This window comes from Triticum aestivum, chromosome 3D (assembly GCF_018294505.1).
Source record: "Triticum aestivum cultivar Chinese Spring chromosome 3D, IWGSC CS RefSeq v2.1, whole genome shotgun sequence".
In the NCBI taxonomy this organism is placed as follows: Eukaryota; Viridiplantae; Streptophyta; class Magnoliopsida; order Poales; family Poaceae; genus Triticum; species Triticum aestivum.
Window position 1 is genome coordinate 459,406,374 of NC_057802.1, and position 20,905 is coordinate 459,427,278.

The window sequence follows — 20,905 nt, forward strand, 5'->3', positions numbered from 1 at the left end:
AAATAGAGGGCACATGGTAACACAAACAAAGATAGTAAACGAGCAAGAAGGCAAACGAAAAAGACGAACGGAAGAAGGGCGAATTTTTTTGAAGATCATTTTAGAAGTGGGGGAGAGGAAAACGAGAGGAAAATGGCGAATAATGTAATGCAAGATATGAGAGTTTTATGATGGGTACTTGGTATGTCTTGACTTGGTGTAGATCTCCCCGGCAACAGCGCTAGAAATTCTTCCTGGTACTTCTTGATCTTGCGTTGGTTTTTTCCTTGAAGAGGAAAGGGTGATGCAGCAAAGTAGAGATAAGTATTTCCCTCAGTTAGAGAACCAAGGTATCAGTCCAGTAGGAGACAACGCACAAATCACCAATACCTACACAGACAATCAAACAACTTGCACCCAACGCGATAAAGGGGTTGTCAATCCCTTCATGGTTACTTGCAAAAGTGAGATCTGATAGAGATAGGTGAAACTAAACAAAAGATAAAGTAAATATTTTTGGGTTTTTGGTTTATAGACCAGAAAGTAAAAGATTGCAAAATAGTAGATCGGAAACTTATATGATGGAAAATAGACCCAGAGGCCATAGATTTCACTAGAGGCTTCTCTCAAGATAGCAAATAATACGGTGGGTGAACAAATTACTGTCGAGCAATTGATAGAAAAGTGTAAAGTTATGACGATATCTAAGGCAATGATTATGAAATATAGGCATCACGTCCGTGGTAAGTAGACCGAAATGATTCTGCATCTACTACTATTACTCCACACATCGACCGACTCCTGCCTGCATCTAGAGTATTAAGTTCATGAAGAACAGAGTAACGCATTAAGTAAGATGACATGATGTAGAGGAATAAACTCAAGCTATATGATGTTTTATGATGTAGAGGAATAAACTCAAGCTATATGATGTAGAGGAATAAACTCAAGCTATATGATGTTTTATGAAAATAAATACAGATGGTAATACATCGATGGAAGGTATAGTAACATTTACTATGTTCCCTGTGTGTATCTAAACCTCATTTCTGGCAAGTCCTTTAGGCCGTGGTAGTTCTTGCATCGAGTCACAATTGAATGCAATCGAGCGGGTATTCCTGTGATCAAATCACAAAACCCAAGAATCAGTGATTAACATGTTTAATCATAATTCCCAAGAACTATTTATTTGACTAGCCTTCCATACATCAATAACCTGTATGACATTCCTACATGAGCTGGATATTCCAGTCTACTTTCTATTTGCCTTTACACTTCTAACAGTTTAACTTCCAGTATTTCTCCTACTCTCAGAAGAAGCACCCAACTTTAAGAGTGGCGTTTAGCCCTGGACATCCTAGGCGTGAAAGTTTCACTAACACCCTTTTGGACATTCCCTTTCTCTTTAAGTGGTTATTTTATTCACCATCATCACATGACAGGCATTCTTCTGGATTCCTCTCCTAACAGTCAAATGCCCACTAAACACTTTACTAATCCTTTGCAAACAAACATTGCTTTGTTTGTATCTGAAAACGATTTTTAGTTCCATGAATATCACATAACTATCCCAAACTTTCGAAGTTCGGGTCTCATGGAAGCAAACATTTTTCACTTGAGCATAACGGAATTCTAGCTTTTGGATCGAAGGACGAGAGTCACATCATCAATAGCATTTGCGGGAGGATACCGAAAGAATGCGATAGGACAAAGTCCTTCTCGGCACTCTTGAGGACAATCCTCACATTACGTTACCAACCGTAAAGTTTTAACCAGATATTTAACAGCTATTCAATTTTTAACAGGGAAGGTGGAAACGCGAGCCATTACTCTACAACTATTTTGCAAGATTCACTTAGACAACATTCATAATTAATTGCACCGAGAATTAAATAAGTTAATTCTACAATGCGCTCCCACTTAAATCAACATCTCTCACAATTGATTATGAGTGATTCAAAATCCATATTTTAATTCAACGCCATTGATGTGGACATCACTGATGACGAGAATTTCAATCGGCAGGCAAACTTGTCGATCACATATCTATGTGACTTTTGTTCATCTTTCGATGGGTGTGTTCCGAGATCAGGACTATCCTGCCTGAACATCAAAGACAACCAAGTGATCTTGCTGCGAGGTCTGACCTCACCCCCCTCATCCCTCTCAATTCGTTCGTACCCATGTGGACATGGCGCACCCCAAAAAGATACGAATTTCAGACGGTGCTACACTTGGGTGAACACTAACTACTTTGATATTTTTAAGTGAGAGATCACCCTAATAAAAAGTGACTACCACACAATTAAGAAGGGTGCATCAAGAGGGATAAACATATCAGGCAATTCATAATAGCATGATATGATAGAGCCCTTTCTGACAGAGAAGTCAAGTATTTCTTCGTCTTCGGTATTTGCGTCGGTGTTTACCTTCGTGAAGATTGCCACCACATTGTCGATGCACCAAATAATATTGCTATCTCTATAGCTAATAAAATAAGTACATTACTTAAGGTTGACACACAGGTCATTAAAATGACAATCATATGGCTCCAGCCATCATGCCGAATCATGACACGCTGGTCATGTTAATCAATTTACATCATATAGTCATCTCATACATAATCTAATTATTATGAGCACTGCTATACCACATCACATGCACATGCAAACCCTCCTGCAAAACCAAGTTAGACGCCTCTAATCGGTTCATGCAAAAACTTGTTTTTCGTGGCTTCTAAGGTTTCGAAACAAACCGAAGCTACCAACGTCCATCATTAAGTATGATAATTCAAGTCGCTAGATTAACTTTGCGGGGTGTATGAAGCACGAGATAATAAAATCTCGAACCCCATACTAAACCTCGTCATACGCATGACCCCCGTGCAGATCATATCTGCATTGCCCTTTCGTCTGCGAAACATCCATCTTTCTTTAACTATGGTGGAAACCAAAGAATTGTTAGCACTTCATTGATCTGTCAATCAGCATACTCAGGAGCAGCATGAAAGGGTCGCGGATTGCCAGAACTTTGTGAGATTCCACCATGCCGTCAAGATCAGGATTATGCAAATTCAAGGGAAGCAACAAGAACATCAGGTAACAGATTTCATCTGCTACCCGCACAAATAATTTTCAGTAATAGAACTCATCTACTACCTAATTATATTGTGCAACACCCATACATCTCTATGTATTCTAGATCGCAACCTGCATCTACGCATAGCACGGCTCATGATGCCACTGTAGGGTAACGCAGCAGAAAACAAAAAAAATTGACCTACGCACCAGCCCAGGACCACTATGGAGACTGCATACAAGGTTTGATCTTTTCGTTACCGACTCGTAGCGCAGCGGAAGTAGAGTCGATGATGATCGGTGGTGCAGATCCCCGCAGCTAAGATTTACAACCTCCCAACCGCAAGGATGTATACCCTCATATGCCCCTCGGACAGCCCTCTGAGAGGTGGTCGGACAGTCCCCCGGATGGTGTCACGGACAGCCCTTCGGGAGGACCTTCGATACTCGGACGGTCACTCGGACAGCCCTTCGGGAGGACCTTCGAAACTCGGACGGTCACACGGACAGCCCTTCGGGAGGCACTCTCGAACTAAGATCGAAACTACGATCTCTCTACAGAGTTGCACACATACGGTGTCATCTATCCGGTAGGGCTTCGCCGTCCAGAACTAGTTCCTGCCGGAACCCAGACAGCCTTTCGGCTCTACGAAACTATTTCGCTGGGAGGGAGAGAGAGAGCCAGATCATGCATGGCAATTGTATGAGAGTAAGAGTGTGTCTTTACGCAGCCCCCTCCACCCCTATTTATAGGCCAAGCCCAAGGGTGGCTTCTCCAAGAAGCCAAGGGGATAATACCAAAAGGCCCTCAAGGTGGCTTCTCCAAGAAGCCAACCAAAAAGCACTTTCACTATTCATGATGACATTTTTCAACGTCCGTTCGAACTGAAAATATTTATGTGGGCTCAGAACATTTCCAGTACCCACTAATTTTCAATGTGTTCCGAAACAATTTCGGTTTAGTGATTTTCATCTGCGCAAAGCAAACAAGAATGCATTTTCACTATTCATGAAGACAATTTTTCGCGTCCATTAAATCCGAAAATATTTCTGTGGGTCTTGGAATAATTCCAGTACCCACTAAAATGATTCTGGATTCTTTCCGAAACAATTTCAGATTAGTGAATTTCATCTGCAAAAAGCAACCAAACCGGTACCGGCAGCTCAGGAACATTTCCGGTTTTTATCCCGAAAAATTCCCAGAAGTTTCCAGAATAATTCTAGCACCCTCCAAGAATTACCATGCATGTCCCCAAACCAATTTGACTTAATGGTATACACCGAAACAACTTTTCGGTTTTACGAAACTATTTCGCTATTCTCTCTCCGGAACTCTTCCGTTGTCTCCAAAACTTTTCGGGCGAATTTCTCTCAGACTCCCTGTCTAGTATTCAGCAGATAGATGACCCTTAAGCGTGTGACCCTATTGGTTCGGTGAAGTATAGACATGACCGGAACGCTTTCCGATCAGTGATCAACATCGGAGTCGTGGACACTCATATTGACCCCTATACCCACATGAATGAATATTCGAGTGAACCTCCAGTTGTCGTGTGCTATTTCTGTTGCTTCGTGATATGTTACAAATACCCGAGGTGAGATTTACTTGCATCCCCGTGGATCAACAACTTGTCCACTATGCTAGTTACCTCGTTACCGGTTTTGTTCTCTTTTCTCGTTTCCGTGTTCCGGCATCCCTGTGATGAAATCACACTGTGTCTGGCCAGACGATGATGGATACCATAACACCGAGAGGGCCCGAGAATATCTCTCCATCATCGGAGGAGCAAATCCCAATCTTGAGCTATCAAGTTACTTGACACACTTTTTCATGAACCCGTAAGCCGCCGTAATAGCCACCCATTTACAGATGACGTTTAACAAACCCCAAAGTTCATGAAGCAAGTATGAAGAAACGCGATACTCTCATGGTCTAAGGAATTATGCAAACATTAACCATATCTGTGCTATCAACCATAAACTTGTGACGAATGTATCTCATAGCATAACATCAATTCGGGTCGATTCAACACAAATGTTCTTCTAACATTGTGCCCTCAAAGTTGCTGGCATAGACATGCCCATGATTGGGAAAACATAATAATCATGCAATACTTGAGCTAGTCTTAGAGGAATGACTAGGAATACATTTTATCGTTTATTATTCCACACGTGCACATGGGTTTTCCCCAGAGCCTTTATGGATATACGGGCTCGGGAACCACAGCAGTTATAGCATGGAACATAAACATAATCATGAACTTGGAGATAAATCATAACATTTATTATTGCCTCTAGGGCATATCTCCTACATCTCCTTGTGCCCTTCTCGCACAAATGTTTCTTTGAGAGGAGTGGCGCACTTTTGAGAAGACATCTTCTTCTTGCTTGTGCTTGGGTCAAACCCGAGCTCTTCCTTGGCAAACACCTCATTGTGTTGGCTCAACACTTCATTAAGGTTCTTTTGTCCTTGAGCACATGTCATGAGTCCTCTCTCGAGTTGTGCCTTTAGAAAGTGGTTTTCCTCAAGAATAGATGCTAGGTCACCATTTGAGTTAGTAGAACAAGCATCAACATTGATAATAGGAGAAGAGTAAGCCTTGGCTAGGGTTTCAAGATATGTAAGCTTGAGTGTCTAAAAACTCTTTGTAAGAAGGGTGAGCTCTTCTTCCTTAGTCTTGAGGGACACGGATAGAAGCTCACAATTATTAGAGAGAGAAGCATGAGATTTCACAAGCTTACTTTTCTCACTCATCAACTTCTCGCAAGAGGCCTTAGCCTTTTACAAGGAGGCAAGTTCTTTAGCATGAACATCAATGTTTGCACCAATTTTCAAGCATAGTTCATCGTTTTGTGCTTCCTCATATTGGACTTTTCGCTCAAGGATTTCATATTTTTCCTTTTCCTTGGTGGCGAGGGTTTCGAGTTCCTTAATGGTGATGGTGTGCTTACTCACCATCTCAATAAGCATACGAAACATAGCGAGCTTCTTTACTTTGAGGGAGCACATGAACTTATTTAGTTTAGCAAGCATAGGATCATATATATCATGCATCATCATCATAATTATCCTCCGCATCAAGATACTCATCACAAGGAGTATAAGGAGTGAAAAGAGGAGGGTTTGACCGTGGGGTTACCTTGACCTTGTCAGGAGAGTTTTGGTCCTCTCCATATTCTACCACGGCCTTTGCCATTAGGTACTTGTGAGCGTTGCCCTTGTAGTATTTCATATAGTTGTAGGTGACAACATCACCACTCTTGTTGACTAGCCTCAAGGTGTTTTGAGAATCTTGAGCAACTCCGGCAACACCACTAACATCATCTAGATCAGATTCTTCATGAGCAACCATTGCTTTCCCATCTCTCTTCTTGAGCTTGGAGTTCAAAGGATTTGGAAACTTCTTCTTGGGAAAGGTCTTGGGAAATCTTGGTTTATCTTCTCTCTTCTCATAAGGGCAATCGTTGGAGAAGTGGTTGGTTTCTTCACAGTTGTAGCGTTTTCTCACTTTCTTCTTCTAGAATCTTCCGTTGAATTTTCCCGCGCTAAACTTCTTGACAAAGAGGGCAATGTCTTCATATGAAGGGCTCTCATCGGAGTCAATCTCATCACCATGTTCATCATCATCATCATCATGATCATCTTCTTGTTCACTTTGCTCTTCTTCACATACATGCTTGGCCTTCAATGCAAGATTGATCTTTGATGTTGAGGTACCATGCATGGCAAGATGTTTTGTAGCATTTGCCTTTGACTCTTCAAATAGTTGGAAAGTGGATATGATATCATCCGGAGTCATTTCCTTGAATCCATGGTGTTGTCTTATGTCCCCCACCATTTGGTGATGATATGGAGCAAGAGTATGAAGCAACTTGTCCACGAGAAATCGCTTAGTCAAGTTGAATCCATCTTATGTATTGTCACAATCACAAGACTCGATGTCGACGGTGAGAGTCATGAGATGCTCAAGGAGCTGCTTGGGGGATTCACCTTTCTCCATACAAAAGTTTTGCAATTGACCCTTGGCAATTTCATATTGAGCAAGCCGGAGAGTGGAGGTACCAGTCTTGGTCCTCACAATGCTATCCCATAATTTCTTGGCACTTGTGATGTGTATGTATGGTCTCCTTTGCTTGTCAGTCATACCTGTCCTTATGCACATGGTTGCTGTGTCATTGAGATTCTTGTCATATATTTATCTTGGTGTAAGATTCTTTGGGTCAACAACTTTGTAGCCATACTCCAAGATATCCAACATCTCATCATTTCCATATCGAAGATGATCCTGCATAGCAACTCTCCACAAAGCAAAATCGCTAGTGTCATCAAGTAAAGGAGGTTTGCCTTGAGGGTTATACTTTGGTTTCTCTATTTGAGGTCTTGCATAAAGCCAAGGAACACTGGAGTGATCATTATTAGGAGGTTGTTGGCCAAGTGAAGGAGTAGGCACAGTTGGCCTCGAGGCCGCACCACCCGAAAGTGGTGCAAGCATCATGCTTAATGTGGCTAATCTCATTTGGACCAAGGCCTCAAGAGAAGCATCATGCTCCTCCTTTTGCTTAGCAAGGGGCCGTTCCAGATCCTCGGAAGTAAAGGACTTGGCTTCCGTGGAAGCCGCGCCCTTATCCTTCGAATCCGCAACAAGGGGAGTCCCATCGGGATTCATATCGCTCTAGGGCGATTAAGCCACAAGAATAGAGCACGAGGCTCTAATACCAATTGAAAGGATCGAGATGGACCTAGAGGGCGGTGAATAGGTACAATTACAAATTTTAATTGTTACTTAGCAATTTTAGGCAATAATGAGGAATATGAAAGTAAGCCTAACAATTGCAAGTAAGATGTGAAGAGCTAAGCAAGTAACACAAGTGAGTAAGCAAGTACAATATGATATAAGTAAAGACTAAGAGACAAGTAACCATAAGTAGGAAGTTAGAGTTAGGAATAATTGCAACTCCGAGAGACGAGGATGTATGCTGATGTTCACTTCCTTGGAGGGAAGCTACGTCACCGTTAGAGAGGTGGATGTTACCACGAAGACACACCAATGTCACGAAGGCTCGCCCTATTCTCTCTTTGAGACAACACCACGAAGACATTTCTCAACCACTAGTGGTAGACCTTGGGGTGGTCTCCAAACCCTCACAAACTTTCTTGGGGTAATCACAAAGGTCGATTCCTCTCCGAATGACTCCTAGCGCCTAGGAGTCTCCAACCTCCAAGAGTAACAAGAACGATGGGGAAAAGTTCAAGACTTGCTCAAAACACGAATTCCTTTGGTGCAAAGATGGGGAAGGAGTGGATCTATCACTTGAGTGGACAACTTCTCTAAAATGCTCTCAAATCCCTTAGGGATCTAAGATTTGGTGTAGGAGTGTGTGTGTGTGTGTGTGTGTGTGAGAGAGAGAGAGAGAGTAAAACGTGTTCTTGAGAGTGTTCAAAGTGAATGGTCAACCCTCTCCCGTGGAGGAAGAGGGATATATATAGTGTTGGTGCAAATATGGCCGTTGTAGTGTAAGTGACAGGGCAGGCCGGACATCCAGGTCAGGGGCTGGACATCCGGCCTGGCGTAGCACTTGTGAAATGAACCAGAAATCAGAGGATAAAATAGAGGGGCCGGACATCCGGGACAATGCCCGGACATCCGCGTGGCTGGAAGTCCTGGACATCCGGCGATGAGGCCGGACATCCGGCGAAGTCACAGAACCCAGATGCTCTCTAGTAAGCTGAGGCCGGACATCCGGCTTGGGCAACCCGGATATCCGGGGAACACGAAGAGCCCGGACATCCGGCATGGAAGGCCATACATCCGAAATAAACACCAACACACGGTGCTCTCTGGACAGCAGGGTGCCGGATATCCGGTGTGCGGGCCGGATATCTGGCATGCGGCCCGGACATCCGGCAAGCAGCCCGGACATCCGGCTTGGGAGCATAGGCAGAACTTTTAGCACCAAAATATTGTGTGTGACCCTAAGATTTTGAAGCTAGGTATTTAGTGGCATGAGCAAGTCCTTCACTAACCCTACCGGTCCCCTCTTAATAGTGCGGGATCCTATACTCAAGAAAACAAATATACAATCTTTTTGATACTTCTTTCTTGAGTAAAATCAACTCCGTATGTTCATGATCCACACACCTTTGACATCCGGGGACTAACACCTGAGATTCACTTGACGAACATAGTTAGTCCCCTACATGTATATTGTCATCAACATCAAAACTTGATGTAAGGGCATGATTGCACTTTCAATAACACATCCAGCGACAAACTTGTCGGGGCAAAATACGCTTGAGGGCTCAAGCTCTTTAACAATGTAAATGTATCACATGGGCCTATTCTATCACATGACCGGTGTTAGCCATCTTGTAGTCATGAGACTACTCCATATCATATAGTTCACTAGCATCATTAGTTGCGAACACATCACATAGCTCGGTATTATGCCTGCACAAATACGCATCCATCAACTTGTCTCCAATCGCACACAAAATGACACCCACAAAGTCGATGGTGGCATCCATGAACGCTTTATCTTGGTCAGGAGCAAGGGTTCCTTTGAGAAAACCACTTGCCACCTAGCACATGTTCATGGTCATGAGCCAGAAGATGGTTTTGGTCTACCAAAATTAAAGTGTGCACCGTAAACAAGTTTAGTTTAAGTGTAGCCATAAGGCCCTGAATATATATTTTCCTAAAAATGGCATTTTTCAATCATTTTAATCCACATGAAAATCATGACGAGAATGCTAGCAAGATTAACGTATGTAATCTTATTAGGCGGGCACATACCAGGCATATATATGAAGGTATCGAGCAATGCAGGCAGATGAACCACCACTACTGGAATCAGGATCTTTGTCGTCGGCCAGCTCTTTGTCGTCTGCTAGCTCACGACAAAGAAGGTCTTTGCCATCAGCTTATAGAAAACTGACGGCAAAGAAAGAGCTCACGGCAAAGATCATGTTTGCCGTCAGCCAGCTCTTTGCCGTTTGCTAGCAGACGGCATAGAAGCTTTAACGTCTGCTAGCAGATGGCAAAGAGGGAGGGTGGCCCACTAACGAGAACCACCTAACGGCCACTTTCTTTGTCGTCCGTTAGGTTAGTTTAGTTTAGGTTAGGTTAGTTTAGGTTAGATTTAGTTTAGTTTAGTTTAGTTTAGGTTTTTTTATGTTTTTAAGAATAAACAAGAAAGATGAAAAAATAAGTAAAATAAGAAGAGGAAGAAGAAGAAGAAGAAGAAAGAAGAAGAAGAATATGAAAAAAAAGTAGAAGTAGAAGATGAAAAAAAGAAGTAGGAAAAGTAGAAAAAGAGGGTCGCCGATGGTCGAGGGTCACCGAGTGGTCGAGGGGTCGAGGATCAAGGGGAAAAGGAGTCGAGGGTCTAGGGGTCGAGGATCGAGGTGTCGAGGGGTCCAGGGTCGCCGAGGGGTCGAGGATTTGCCATCCCCACACCCCGACCCCTGACCCCGACACCCCGATCCCGACACGACACCCCGACACCGCGACCCCGACACAGCACCCTGACCCCGACACGGCACCCCCGACCCCAACACAGCACCCCGACACGACACCACCGACACCCCGACCCCTGGCACGACACCCCGACACGGCACCCCCGACCCCGACACGACACCCCCGACATCCCGACCCCCGACACCTCCCGAAAAAGGTGCTCTTCGGCCTTCCAGAGGCCGACGGGGTCATATATTTGTGAATTATGAGTTAGGTCATATATTTTTCGATTTATTGATCCCAGAGCATATATAGACGATGAAGAGTAATATTAGTAATGTCAGGTATTCAATTATTATTATGTACATATATATTATTAATTAGTTCATGTTATTAGGTATTCAATTTTTCATTATGTTCATGATGATGATACACACTTAAATTTTTTATTATGTTTATGTTGTACTAATTCCGTTTACTCTTTGTCATTTCAGGTGTTGACGGATGGTGGGCACGGGTCGAGAGCGCTCCGAGCCTCCTTCCTCGGCGCGTACTGGGAGGGGTGCTATTATTCCACCCCAGCACCTCCGGAGAGCGCTGGTAGACAGTATGCAGACACCGGCGGGCACTTCTTCTTCGGCCGGGAGAGGTCAGGGGAAGAAGAAGAGGGGTGCTAGAGGTAGACGTGGCGGCGGGAGAGGTAGGAAGGCTGCTGCGCCTTCCTCGCTGCCACCCCAGTTGATTCTCCAGACCATAGGAGTGCTCCATCTCAGGTGGACCCGTCTGACTTGGACCCGTCTTGGGCTCCAGTCCACGAGCCTCGGGCCGATGAGCCTCGGGTCGCCGAGCCTTCGTCCCATGAGACTCGGGTCCCAGAGTCTTCATCCTGGGAGACTTTGGTCCCAGAGTCTTCGTGCCACGTAACTCCGAAGGCTAGTGGCCATGCTGATGGTGTTGGGGAATGTAGCATGCAATTTCAAAAATTTCCTACGATCACGCAAGATCTATCTAGGAGATGCATAGCAACGAGAGGGGAGAGTGTGTCCACGTACCCTCGTAGACCGAAAGCGGAAGCGTTAGTTTAACGCGGTTGATGTAGTCCAACGTCTTCGCGATCCAACCGATCAAGTACCTAACATACGTCACCTTCGAGTTCAGCACACGTTTAGCTCGATGACGTCCCTCGAACTCTTGATCCAACAGAGGGTCGAGGGAGAGTTTTGTCAGCACGACGGCATGGTGACGGTGATGGTGATGTGATCCGCGCAGGGCTTCGCCTAAGCACTACGACGCTATGACCGTAGGAGTAAACTCTGGAGGGGGCACCGCACACGGCTAAGAGAACAATTGATGTGCTATGGGGTGCCCCCCGGCCCCCGTATATAAAGGAGGAGGGGAGGAGGCCGCCAGCCTAGGGGCGCGCCATGGTGGGGGGAAACCCACTAGGACTCCTAGTCCTAGTAGGTTCCCCCCTTCCTTCCTATGGAGGGGGAAAGAGGGAAGGGAGAGGGAAGAGGAGAGGGAAAAAGGGGGGCGCGCCCCCTCCCCTAGTCCAATTCGGACTCCCTATGGGAGGGGGCGTGGCCACCCCTTGTGGGATGCCTCCCCTCTCCCCTATAGCCCATGTAGGCCCATTACCTTCCCCGGGGGGTTCCGATAACCTCCCGGTACTCCAAAAAATACCCGAAATGATCCGGAACCATTCCGGTGTCCGAATATCATCGTCCAATATATCAATCTTTACCTCTCGACCATTTAGAGACTCCTCGTCATGTCCGTGATCTCATCCGGTACTCCGAACAACCTTTGGTCACCAAAACACATAACTCATAATACAAATCGTCATCGAACATTAAGCGTGCAGACCCTACGGGTTCGAGAACTATGTAGACATGACCGAGACACATCTCCGGTCAATAACCAATAGCGGAACCTGGATGCTCATATTGGTTCCTACATACTCTACGAAGATCTTTATCGGTCAAACCGTAATGACAACATACATTATTCCCTTTGTCATCGGTATGTTACTTGTCCGAGATTTGATCGTCGGTATCTTCATACCTAGTTCAATCTCATTACCGGCAAGTCTCTTTACTCGTTCTGTAATGCATCATCCCGTAACTAACTCATTAGTTACATTGCTTGCAAGGCTTATTATGATGTGAATTATCGAGAGGGCCCAGAGATACCTCTCCGATACTCGGAGTGACAAATCCTAATCTCGATCTATGCCAACCCAACAAATACCTTCGGAGATACCTATAGAGCATCTTTATAATCACCCAGTTATGTTGTGACATTTGATAGCACACAAGGTATTCCTCCGATATCCGGGAGTTGCATAATCTCATAGTCAAAGGAATATGTATAAGTCATGAAGAAAGCAATAGCAATAAAACTTAACAATCATTATGCTAAGCTAACGGATGGGTGTTGTCCATCACATCATTCTCCTAATGATGTGATCCCGTTCATCAAATGACAACACATGTCTATGGTAAGGAAACTTAACCATCTTTGATTAACGAGCTAGTCTAGTAGAGGCTTACTAGGGGCACTGTGTTTTGTCTATGTATCCACACGTGTATCAAGTTTCCGGTTAATAGAATTCTAGCATGAATAATAAACATTTATCATGATATAAGGAAATATAAAATAACAACTTTATTATTGCCTCTAGGGCATATTTCCCTCATATGGTGGCGAGGACAACTTTCCTGAGGATAGTTATAGCGAGGGCGGGCTGGTTGAGGGGGGCAAGAAGGTCTACTGGCGTGGTGTTACAAATCTCCCACCCGTGTCGCTGACCCGCGATCAGAGGTGGTTGATTGAGCCTAATGGGGAGAGGTAAGTGCATTTACTCTCTTTTTTAACATTTTGCCTTCATGTTTCTTCAAATTTATATCTAATGTGTTGGCCTTGTCATACTACAGGGGTTGAAAACACGCCCCTAGTGTCTGCAGGCCCAACCAGGTCCTTGGTGTGCTTTGCCGGCACCACTTCCCGGGGTGGGTCACGTTGCCCGGTGAGGGTGAGGTTCCACAACTAGCACTGAGCTGGGAGCTGTACTTGGCTGCCCCGGCCCCGTCAGAGGAGAGGGTCGACGGTGTCTTGTGCGAGACGGTGGCCGACATTATGATCCGGCGGTTTTGGGTAATTTCTCCTTTACAGAATTAAAAATCAACAGTACCTAGTGATTGTACTAATCAGTGTTGTCTTGTTTGATTGCATACCTTCTACAGGTGTCTTGAGGAACATGAGGCGGACGCGGCTATGGTTCTCGAAGCCGAGTGCAAGCGCCTACTTAAGAACTTACGGCACGAGGCTCGGGTGCAGGCTGTTCGAGACTACTACGCCTCGACTAACATTAATTGGTCCAAGACGAAGTGCCACGCCAAGTTTCTGAGTAAGGAGAAGTACATGAAGGTAATTACCTATTCTTAAGGCCTTGCACTTAGTTTCCTTGATTTGATTCGTAGGCGTAGCGCTGAAATTTCTCTTTGTCTAACTTAGGTGCCCCTGAGATGGTGTGCGGATAGGATGGACTGTTGGGAGGCGTTGGTGGATGAGTGGTGCTCTCCCCAATGGCTAGCCGTCCACAACAAGGCTAGGGATAAGCGTGCCCAAATGCAAGGTGTGCCACACCATCAAGGGAGCTCCAACCTGTTTGAGTACGGGGATCACTGGGTATGTGGTTTGCTTCACGATTCATGCAATTTCATTATTCATGCTAGCTTGAGCCCTTAACTAATATTTTATTCCTCTCTTTTAGGCGCGACACAATAAGAAGGATGTGCCACCGTTGTTCGACCTCTATGCCATGGCCCATACTGCCCTGTACAAGAAGGCCTAGGCATTCTCTGAGGATGACCTCGATCATCCAGAGAGCTTCACCAACATCTCCTCCCACAACAAGCTCGTGGGGTACAGAGACGTTGGGAAGACGAGGAAAGGGGAGGACTTCAACCCAAGCCAGACTCCTTTTGATCCAGAGATTGTGATGCTATCTGGTGGCGGGAGGTACTATGGCTCGGTAGCCATTGGGGATGGACTCATACGTTGTCCTAGAACTCTCCCGGAGATCAAGAAGCACCAGACGAGCTCCGATCCTGAGACAAGGCCTCGTCCACGGCCAATGGAGCTCGCCATCGAGGCTAGGGCCCAGGAGCTACTGGCGGAGGCAAACAGGCAGGCGGCGGAGAGGGAGAGGGACATGGAGGAGAGGACGGCTAATCTGTTGGAGGCGGAGAGGAACCAGAACGACGCGTCTCACCGGGCCCTATATGAGCTCCTCGTGGTAAGTTTCTCCTGCATATTAGCCAAATCATGCATGTAATGTTCATTTCATTGCTAATATGACTGACTCGTGAAAACAAAATGTGCAGACCGTGTGCCAGAACAACGGTCAGACCCCTCCGCCGATGCCCCAGATTGGTATAGCGCCCACGGTGAGTTTCATTTGAATGGTCATTAGTTACTAGTATTCACATTTGAGTTGCATCATGCTAACGAGACATTGCAAATGATCTTTGGTGCAGCATGCCTCCCGACAAGCATCGACCGATCCTTCTCCGTCTGGCACTAGCGCAACCCCGACCGGTCCTTCTCCGTCTGGCACTGGCGCAAACCCGGCCGATCCTTCACCTCCGTGATGATGGTAAGTTTTCCCAAGTGTTTTGCCTAACAAATGCATACTTAGCTTAAGAAATGACCTACTTAGCTCCAAAATGACCTATACTTAGCTTATTTTCCTCGAAAATGACATAATAACCTTACTTAGCTCCAAATTGACATATTTTACCTAGGATAGCTATAAAATGACCTATACTTAGCATTTTTTCCTCCAAATGACTTGATATGCTTAGTTAGCTAAAAATGGCATAACTACCTAGGCTAGCTCAATAATGATCTATACTTAGCTTAGCTAGTTCATTTATGACATAATTAGCTCGCTTAGGTAAAAAATGGCATAATAACCTTGGTTTAGCTCCAAAATGACCTATACTTAGCTTATTTTCCTCGAAAATGACATAATAACCTTACTTAGCTCCAAACTAACATACTTTACCTAGGATAGCTATAAAATGACCTACACTTAGCATTCTTTTTCCTCCTAAATGACTTAATATGCTTAGTTAGCTAAAAATGGCATAACTACCTAGGATAGCTCAATAATGATCTATACTTAGCTTAGCTAGTTCATTTATGACATAATTAGCTCACTTAGGTAAAAATGGCATAATAACCTTGGTTTAGCTCCAAAATGACCTATACTTAGCTTATTTTCCTCGAAAATGACATAATAACCTTACTTAGCTCCAAATTGACATACTTTGCCTAGGATGGCTATAAAATGACCTATACTTAGCATTTTTTCCTCCTAAATGACTTAATATGCTTAGTTGGCTAAAATGGCATAACTACCTAGGATAGCTCAATAATGATCTATACTTAGCTTACCTAGTTCATTTATGACATAATTAGCTTACTTAGGTAAAAAATGGCATAATAACCTTGGTTTAGCTCCAAACTGTCATATAATTAGTTTATTTCCCTCCAAAATGACAAAATAACCTTACCTAGCTCCAAAATGACCAATTTCAACTAGGATAGCTCTAAAATGACCTACACTTACCATTTTGTCCTCCAAAATGAATAAATACGCTTAGTTAGCTCAAAAATGGCATAACTACCTAGGTTAGCTAAAAATGACCTGTACTTAGCTTCTTTAGTTCATTTATGACATACTTAGTATACTTAGGTAAAAATGGCATGATAACCTTGGTTTAGCTCCAAAATGACATAGACTTAGCTTATTTTCCTCCAAAATGACAAAATAACCTTACCTACCTCCAAAACGACCGATTTTTAACTAGGATAGCTCTAAAATGACCTACACTTGCCATTTTGTCCTCCAAAATGAATAAATATGCTTAGTTAGCTCAAAAATGGCATAACTACCTAGGTTAGCTCAAAATGGCCTATACTTAGCTTCTTCAGTTCTTATGGCATACTTAGCATACTTAGGTAAAAAAATGGCATGATAATCTTGGTTACCTCCAAAATGACATAGACTTAGCTTATTTTCCTCGAAAAGGACATAATAACCTTACTAAGCTCCAAAATGACCTATTTACCTAGCTTAGCTCTAAAATGACCTAAACTTGGCATTTTTACCTAGCTTAGCTAAAAAATGGCATTTTTACCTACCTTAGTTAGAAGAAGAAGATAAAGAAGAGGAGAGGAGAAAAAGAAAGAGATGAAAAATTCTTCTTCTTCTTTTTCATCATCATCTTCTTCTTCTTCTTTTTCTTCTTCTTCTAGCTAGTCTTCTTCTTCTTCTAACTTCTTCTTTCCCAATTTGCAGATTTGCTTTAGATGAGGAAGCTTGCATTGATGGCGTCTACTCTTCTCCTTGTGCTTCCTTTTTGTTTTGATTTTGTACGATGAACAATGTGAAACTTGCGACCTATATATGTATGTATGGATGAAACCATTGTATGCTTGTTGTTGGATATGTTGGCTAGCTATATATGTTGCATATGGACTTTTGATTTGGTATGTATATGTGTTGGATGATCATATTCATATGGTAGGGGTATGATTTGGTATGTATATGTGTTGGTATGCTTGTTGAAAGTATTTTCAAACGTGTGTGTGTGTGTCTATATATATATATATATATATATATGTGTGTGTGAAATTGAATAAATTTAAGAAAAAACAAGGGCTATATAGGCTCTTTGCCATCTGCTGGCAGACAGCAAAGAGCTTTGCCATCAGCCAGCAGACGGCAAAGCTGCCACGTGGCAGTTACCTGTGCAACTTGGGGGCATCTAGGCTGGCCTATTTGGGCACTTTGTCGTCTGCTGGCAGACGACAAAGATGCAAAGGTCTTTGTCGTCTGCCAGCAGATGGCAAAGCACGCCGTTAACCCCTTAACGGACCTAGGCTGCCACGTTTGTCGTCCATGCCCTTTGCCATCTTCTAGCAGACGGCGAAGACCTTTGCATCTTTGCCGGACGGCAAAGTGCCCTTTGCCATAGTTTGTTCAGCCGGATGTGGTGTTGTCTACTGGCTGACGGAAAAGGCCTTTGCCGTCCGCCATGCATGCCTTTGCCGTCAGCCATGGCAGACGGCAAAGTGCCTGATTCCTGTAGTGCACTAAACATAGGATGATCATATTGTACCTCCTTCCAATCAAGAAGCTCGTTCATGATATACAACGCGCGAGGAGCAGACAGGGGGCAGACGATGGAGGAGGAGCGCGTGTATATCACACATCTTCTCATGCTTCAATTATATGTGGACTAGTGGCTGGGACACGCCCCGGGCGCGTATCTTGAGGTGGTCCTGTGCGCACCTATCTTGCTTATGCACATTGGCATGTCTGGTGTAATCCTTGATGGCACTAATGTAAATTTATTCGAATTATCTGAATACAGGTGAATATGCTATCTTTGCTGACTTCAACCTCCAAAGGGGTTCTAGAATTTATGGCAAACTTGCTATTATGAGGATCACAAGTGCTCAAACGCGAACATATAAGAAATTTTTAGGTATAATAACAACAAGAGAAGTTGAAAGTAAACATATATGGTTTGGCCTCAAGTCCCATCATCCTAGAAACTTCTGAATCATCATCCTTGTGATAATTAACTAAAAATGATAAATGGTTGTGGGTGAGGAGCTTCTCAACCTTGCTCTAGAAACATATTTGTATATGTGAATTTGCTAGTCCCAATCATATGTGTACAGGCTTTTGATCCTTCTGTCTTGGTACCAGTCCATATCCAAGTTGACAAATTATGGCACAAACGCCGTATAATTTTTCAATATGATGTTATGCACTTTGTAGGTGCATAGAAAGATCAGGACCTGATTGTTGCATGGAAGCATGTCAAAATGTGCAACGCAACATTGATCAAGGTTGCTTACCTCGTGTCGTTGATGCCGTCGCTTGCACCCAAGGCCAGTGTGCTCGATGAAGGCCCACAACGTCCGGACCAGCGTAGCAAATCCACAAAATACCACTCTCATGACGCAAGAAAATGTCCAACACTGAAAATAATGTCTGTGGGTAAGAAACAGAAAGAGAGCAGGGCATGAATTATATGTGCAGTTACAAAAGAGAAAAGAAGAATTGCACAAATTCCAGCCAATTAGTGAGCTTCTATCGGCCCTTCATATTTCATGATATGCAGCTAGTGCATCTTATGTGAGGCAAATAAATGAGAACAAACAGTCAAACAGAGCACACAAAAAAGGGTATTGTCATAAATTTCACAAACTGACAACATCTAAAGGCTTAGAATCATAGAACTGTAGCTCATGAAAATCAAGATCTATATATCTTCCTACCTGCCCCAACAATAGCGTGAATATCGCCATTGAAGGTAATGACATCCCATCAGAATATGTGACTTTTTAAGAACAACTGTCAAGCAATCAAAGCACCCATGTCAAGTGCAATTAGCTACTCAAAACAAAAGTAAGCATCAGACATAAGATCCTCCTAATATAACCCTAGACGACATAACATCATTGCATTGACAAAAAAACTTACTCGTCGGTTCTGTCTACTCGCTGGTTTGTCAATGCTTGTGGAACATCTCCTTTATTGGCATTCCCTCAATTAAAGTTTGATTGACATGACGATAATGGCCTGTGAAATTTTTGCTCAAGCAAAATTTGTGTAAACCATTTTACAGAAATTATTATGCAATAGAGAGCCGAATCAATAGAAATGTCATAAAACAAGCGATATGGAGAAATCTAGGAAAGTGAAAAGGTGTAACTAAACGGAATTACTGTGGGTGAAAATCAGAAGAGGCATTACTAAAACGCATAGCACATTCAGTATGTCATTTTGACAAATCGTGGTGGGCATTCTTCTAAAAATCAGTAGTGATGCTTCAAAAGAAATTCACTAATGCATCTAATTAGAGTCTCACCAACGCATTAGACAACGTGCTAGAAAAATGTCGGATAAGAGATGATGAGAAGTTCCAAAACCCTTATAGGCTAAAAAACGCTTATAGGCTAAAGAAACAAAATTATGCCACTTATTTTTGAAATGGGTATTGAAGTTGCAGTTCTAGTTCAATGTAAACAAATTTTATCAGTTTTAGTGTTCAAGTGCACTTCGGGGCTCTTGGCACTAATTTTCAGCAACACAACAGCTCTAGTGACAGAAGAATGCAAGAACTTGCATCACTGTCCGTCATGGCACCCCAATGAGAATCAAGAATCTGATTCATCGAGAAGCTTTCATAAGATTCCACTAGATGAACATCGTCCCAGTAATAAGAACATAAGAGTACATAAACAATAACCTATCTCCTGCCTTATCGTTATAAGGATATATGCCCAAGAAAATCAATAAGGGATATTTAAAAGGACAACGACTACAGCGTACCGCAATAAAATTCTACTACAAATTTGCAATAGCAAGACATAATTTTTCCCACCTGTCTCCCTGCTCATTGTGACCCACGAAATCAAGGTTCCATTGGATGACCCGCCTCATAGTTATGTAACCTCCCGTCGTGATAGCACGCAGCAAGTTGAGCGTCGCCACCGACTACGCGTATGTCCTGGTCATCCTATCTGGGACAGAGACACGGCCCTTCAGATGAAACGCGTCGCCCTTGACGTTGTTTCTCCTGTAACTGAGCAGCTTAACCCCATCCTTCTCTTCAAAGTTACCAGACCTCGGCTTGGCGAACTGGCCAGCCAACCGCCCCACCTACTATGCGCAAAGAACAGGGAATAGATAGGATCAAATCTCACAAATCAAATGACCAATAGGCATATCTGGTTCAATTCAATTTGATTTGGTCAATCGATTTGTACCTTGACGATGGGGACCTGGCAGCCGAACACGGGGACATCGTCCATCTGGTGCAGGACACGGAAGGTGCCACGGATGTTGTTGGCCTTGAACTCCTTGAAGCTCTCGGCACAGACCCCTCCCTGAGGATGAAGGAGCGGTGGCCGAAGTAGCGGCGCCGTGCGACGGATAGGAGGCACACCAACCATCTGTTCGTAGGCAAGCAAACAATACATGGTACAAACACAATATTTGTGTTACTGCATGAACTTGACAGAAGCATCATCATGAAGTTAGGGATTGGACTGGTGAGCACGTTGCTTCCCTCACGGCCAACAACGCTTGTGAGGCCTTGGCGAAAACCATGTTCTGTTGTCCTTGGTTTGTCTGCCTCTTGCATCTGAAAATGTCAAACAATACACAACACTTTCAGGAAAAGGTTCAGGAAACTATACAGGAAAAAGTTCAGGAAACTATATGAATTTTCAATACGTGATTTGGGAGTACAAGCACTTGAATATCTTCTTCTTATTAAATATGGAAATGGTGTAAACAAA

The 20,905-nt window shown here is 43.7% G+C and overlaps 1 pseudogene; it reads right to left on the reverse strand.

Moving 5' to 3' along the window:
* Positions 1 to 19,949: 19,949 nt before the first annotated feature.
* On the reverse strand, positions 19,950 to 20,557 carry LOC123076368 (phospho-2-dehydro-3-deoxyheptonate aldolase 2, chloroplastic-like; annotated as a pseudogene).
* Between the last annotated feature and the right edge of the window lie 348 nt (positions 20,558 to 20,905).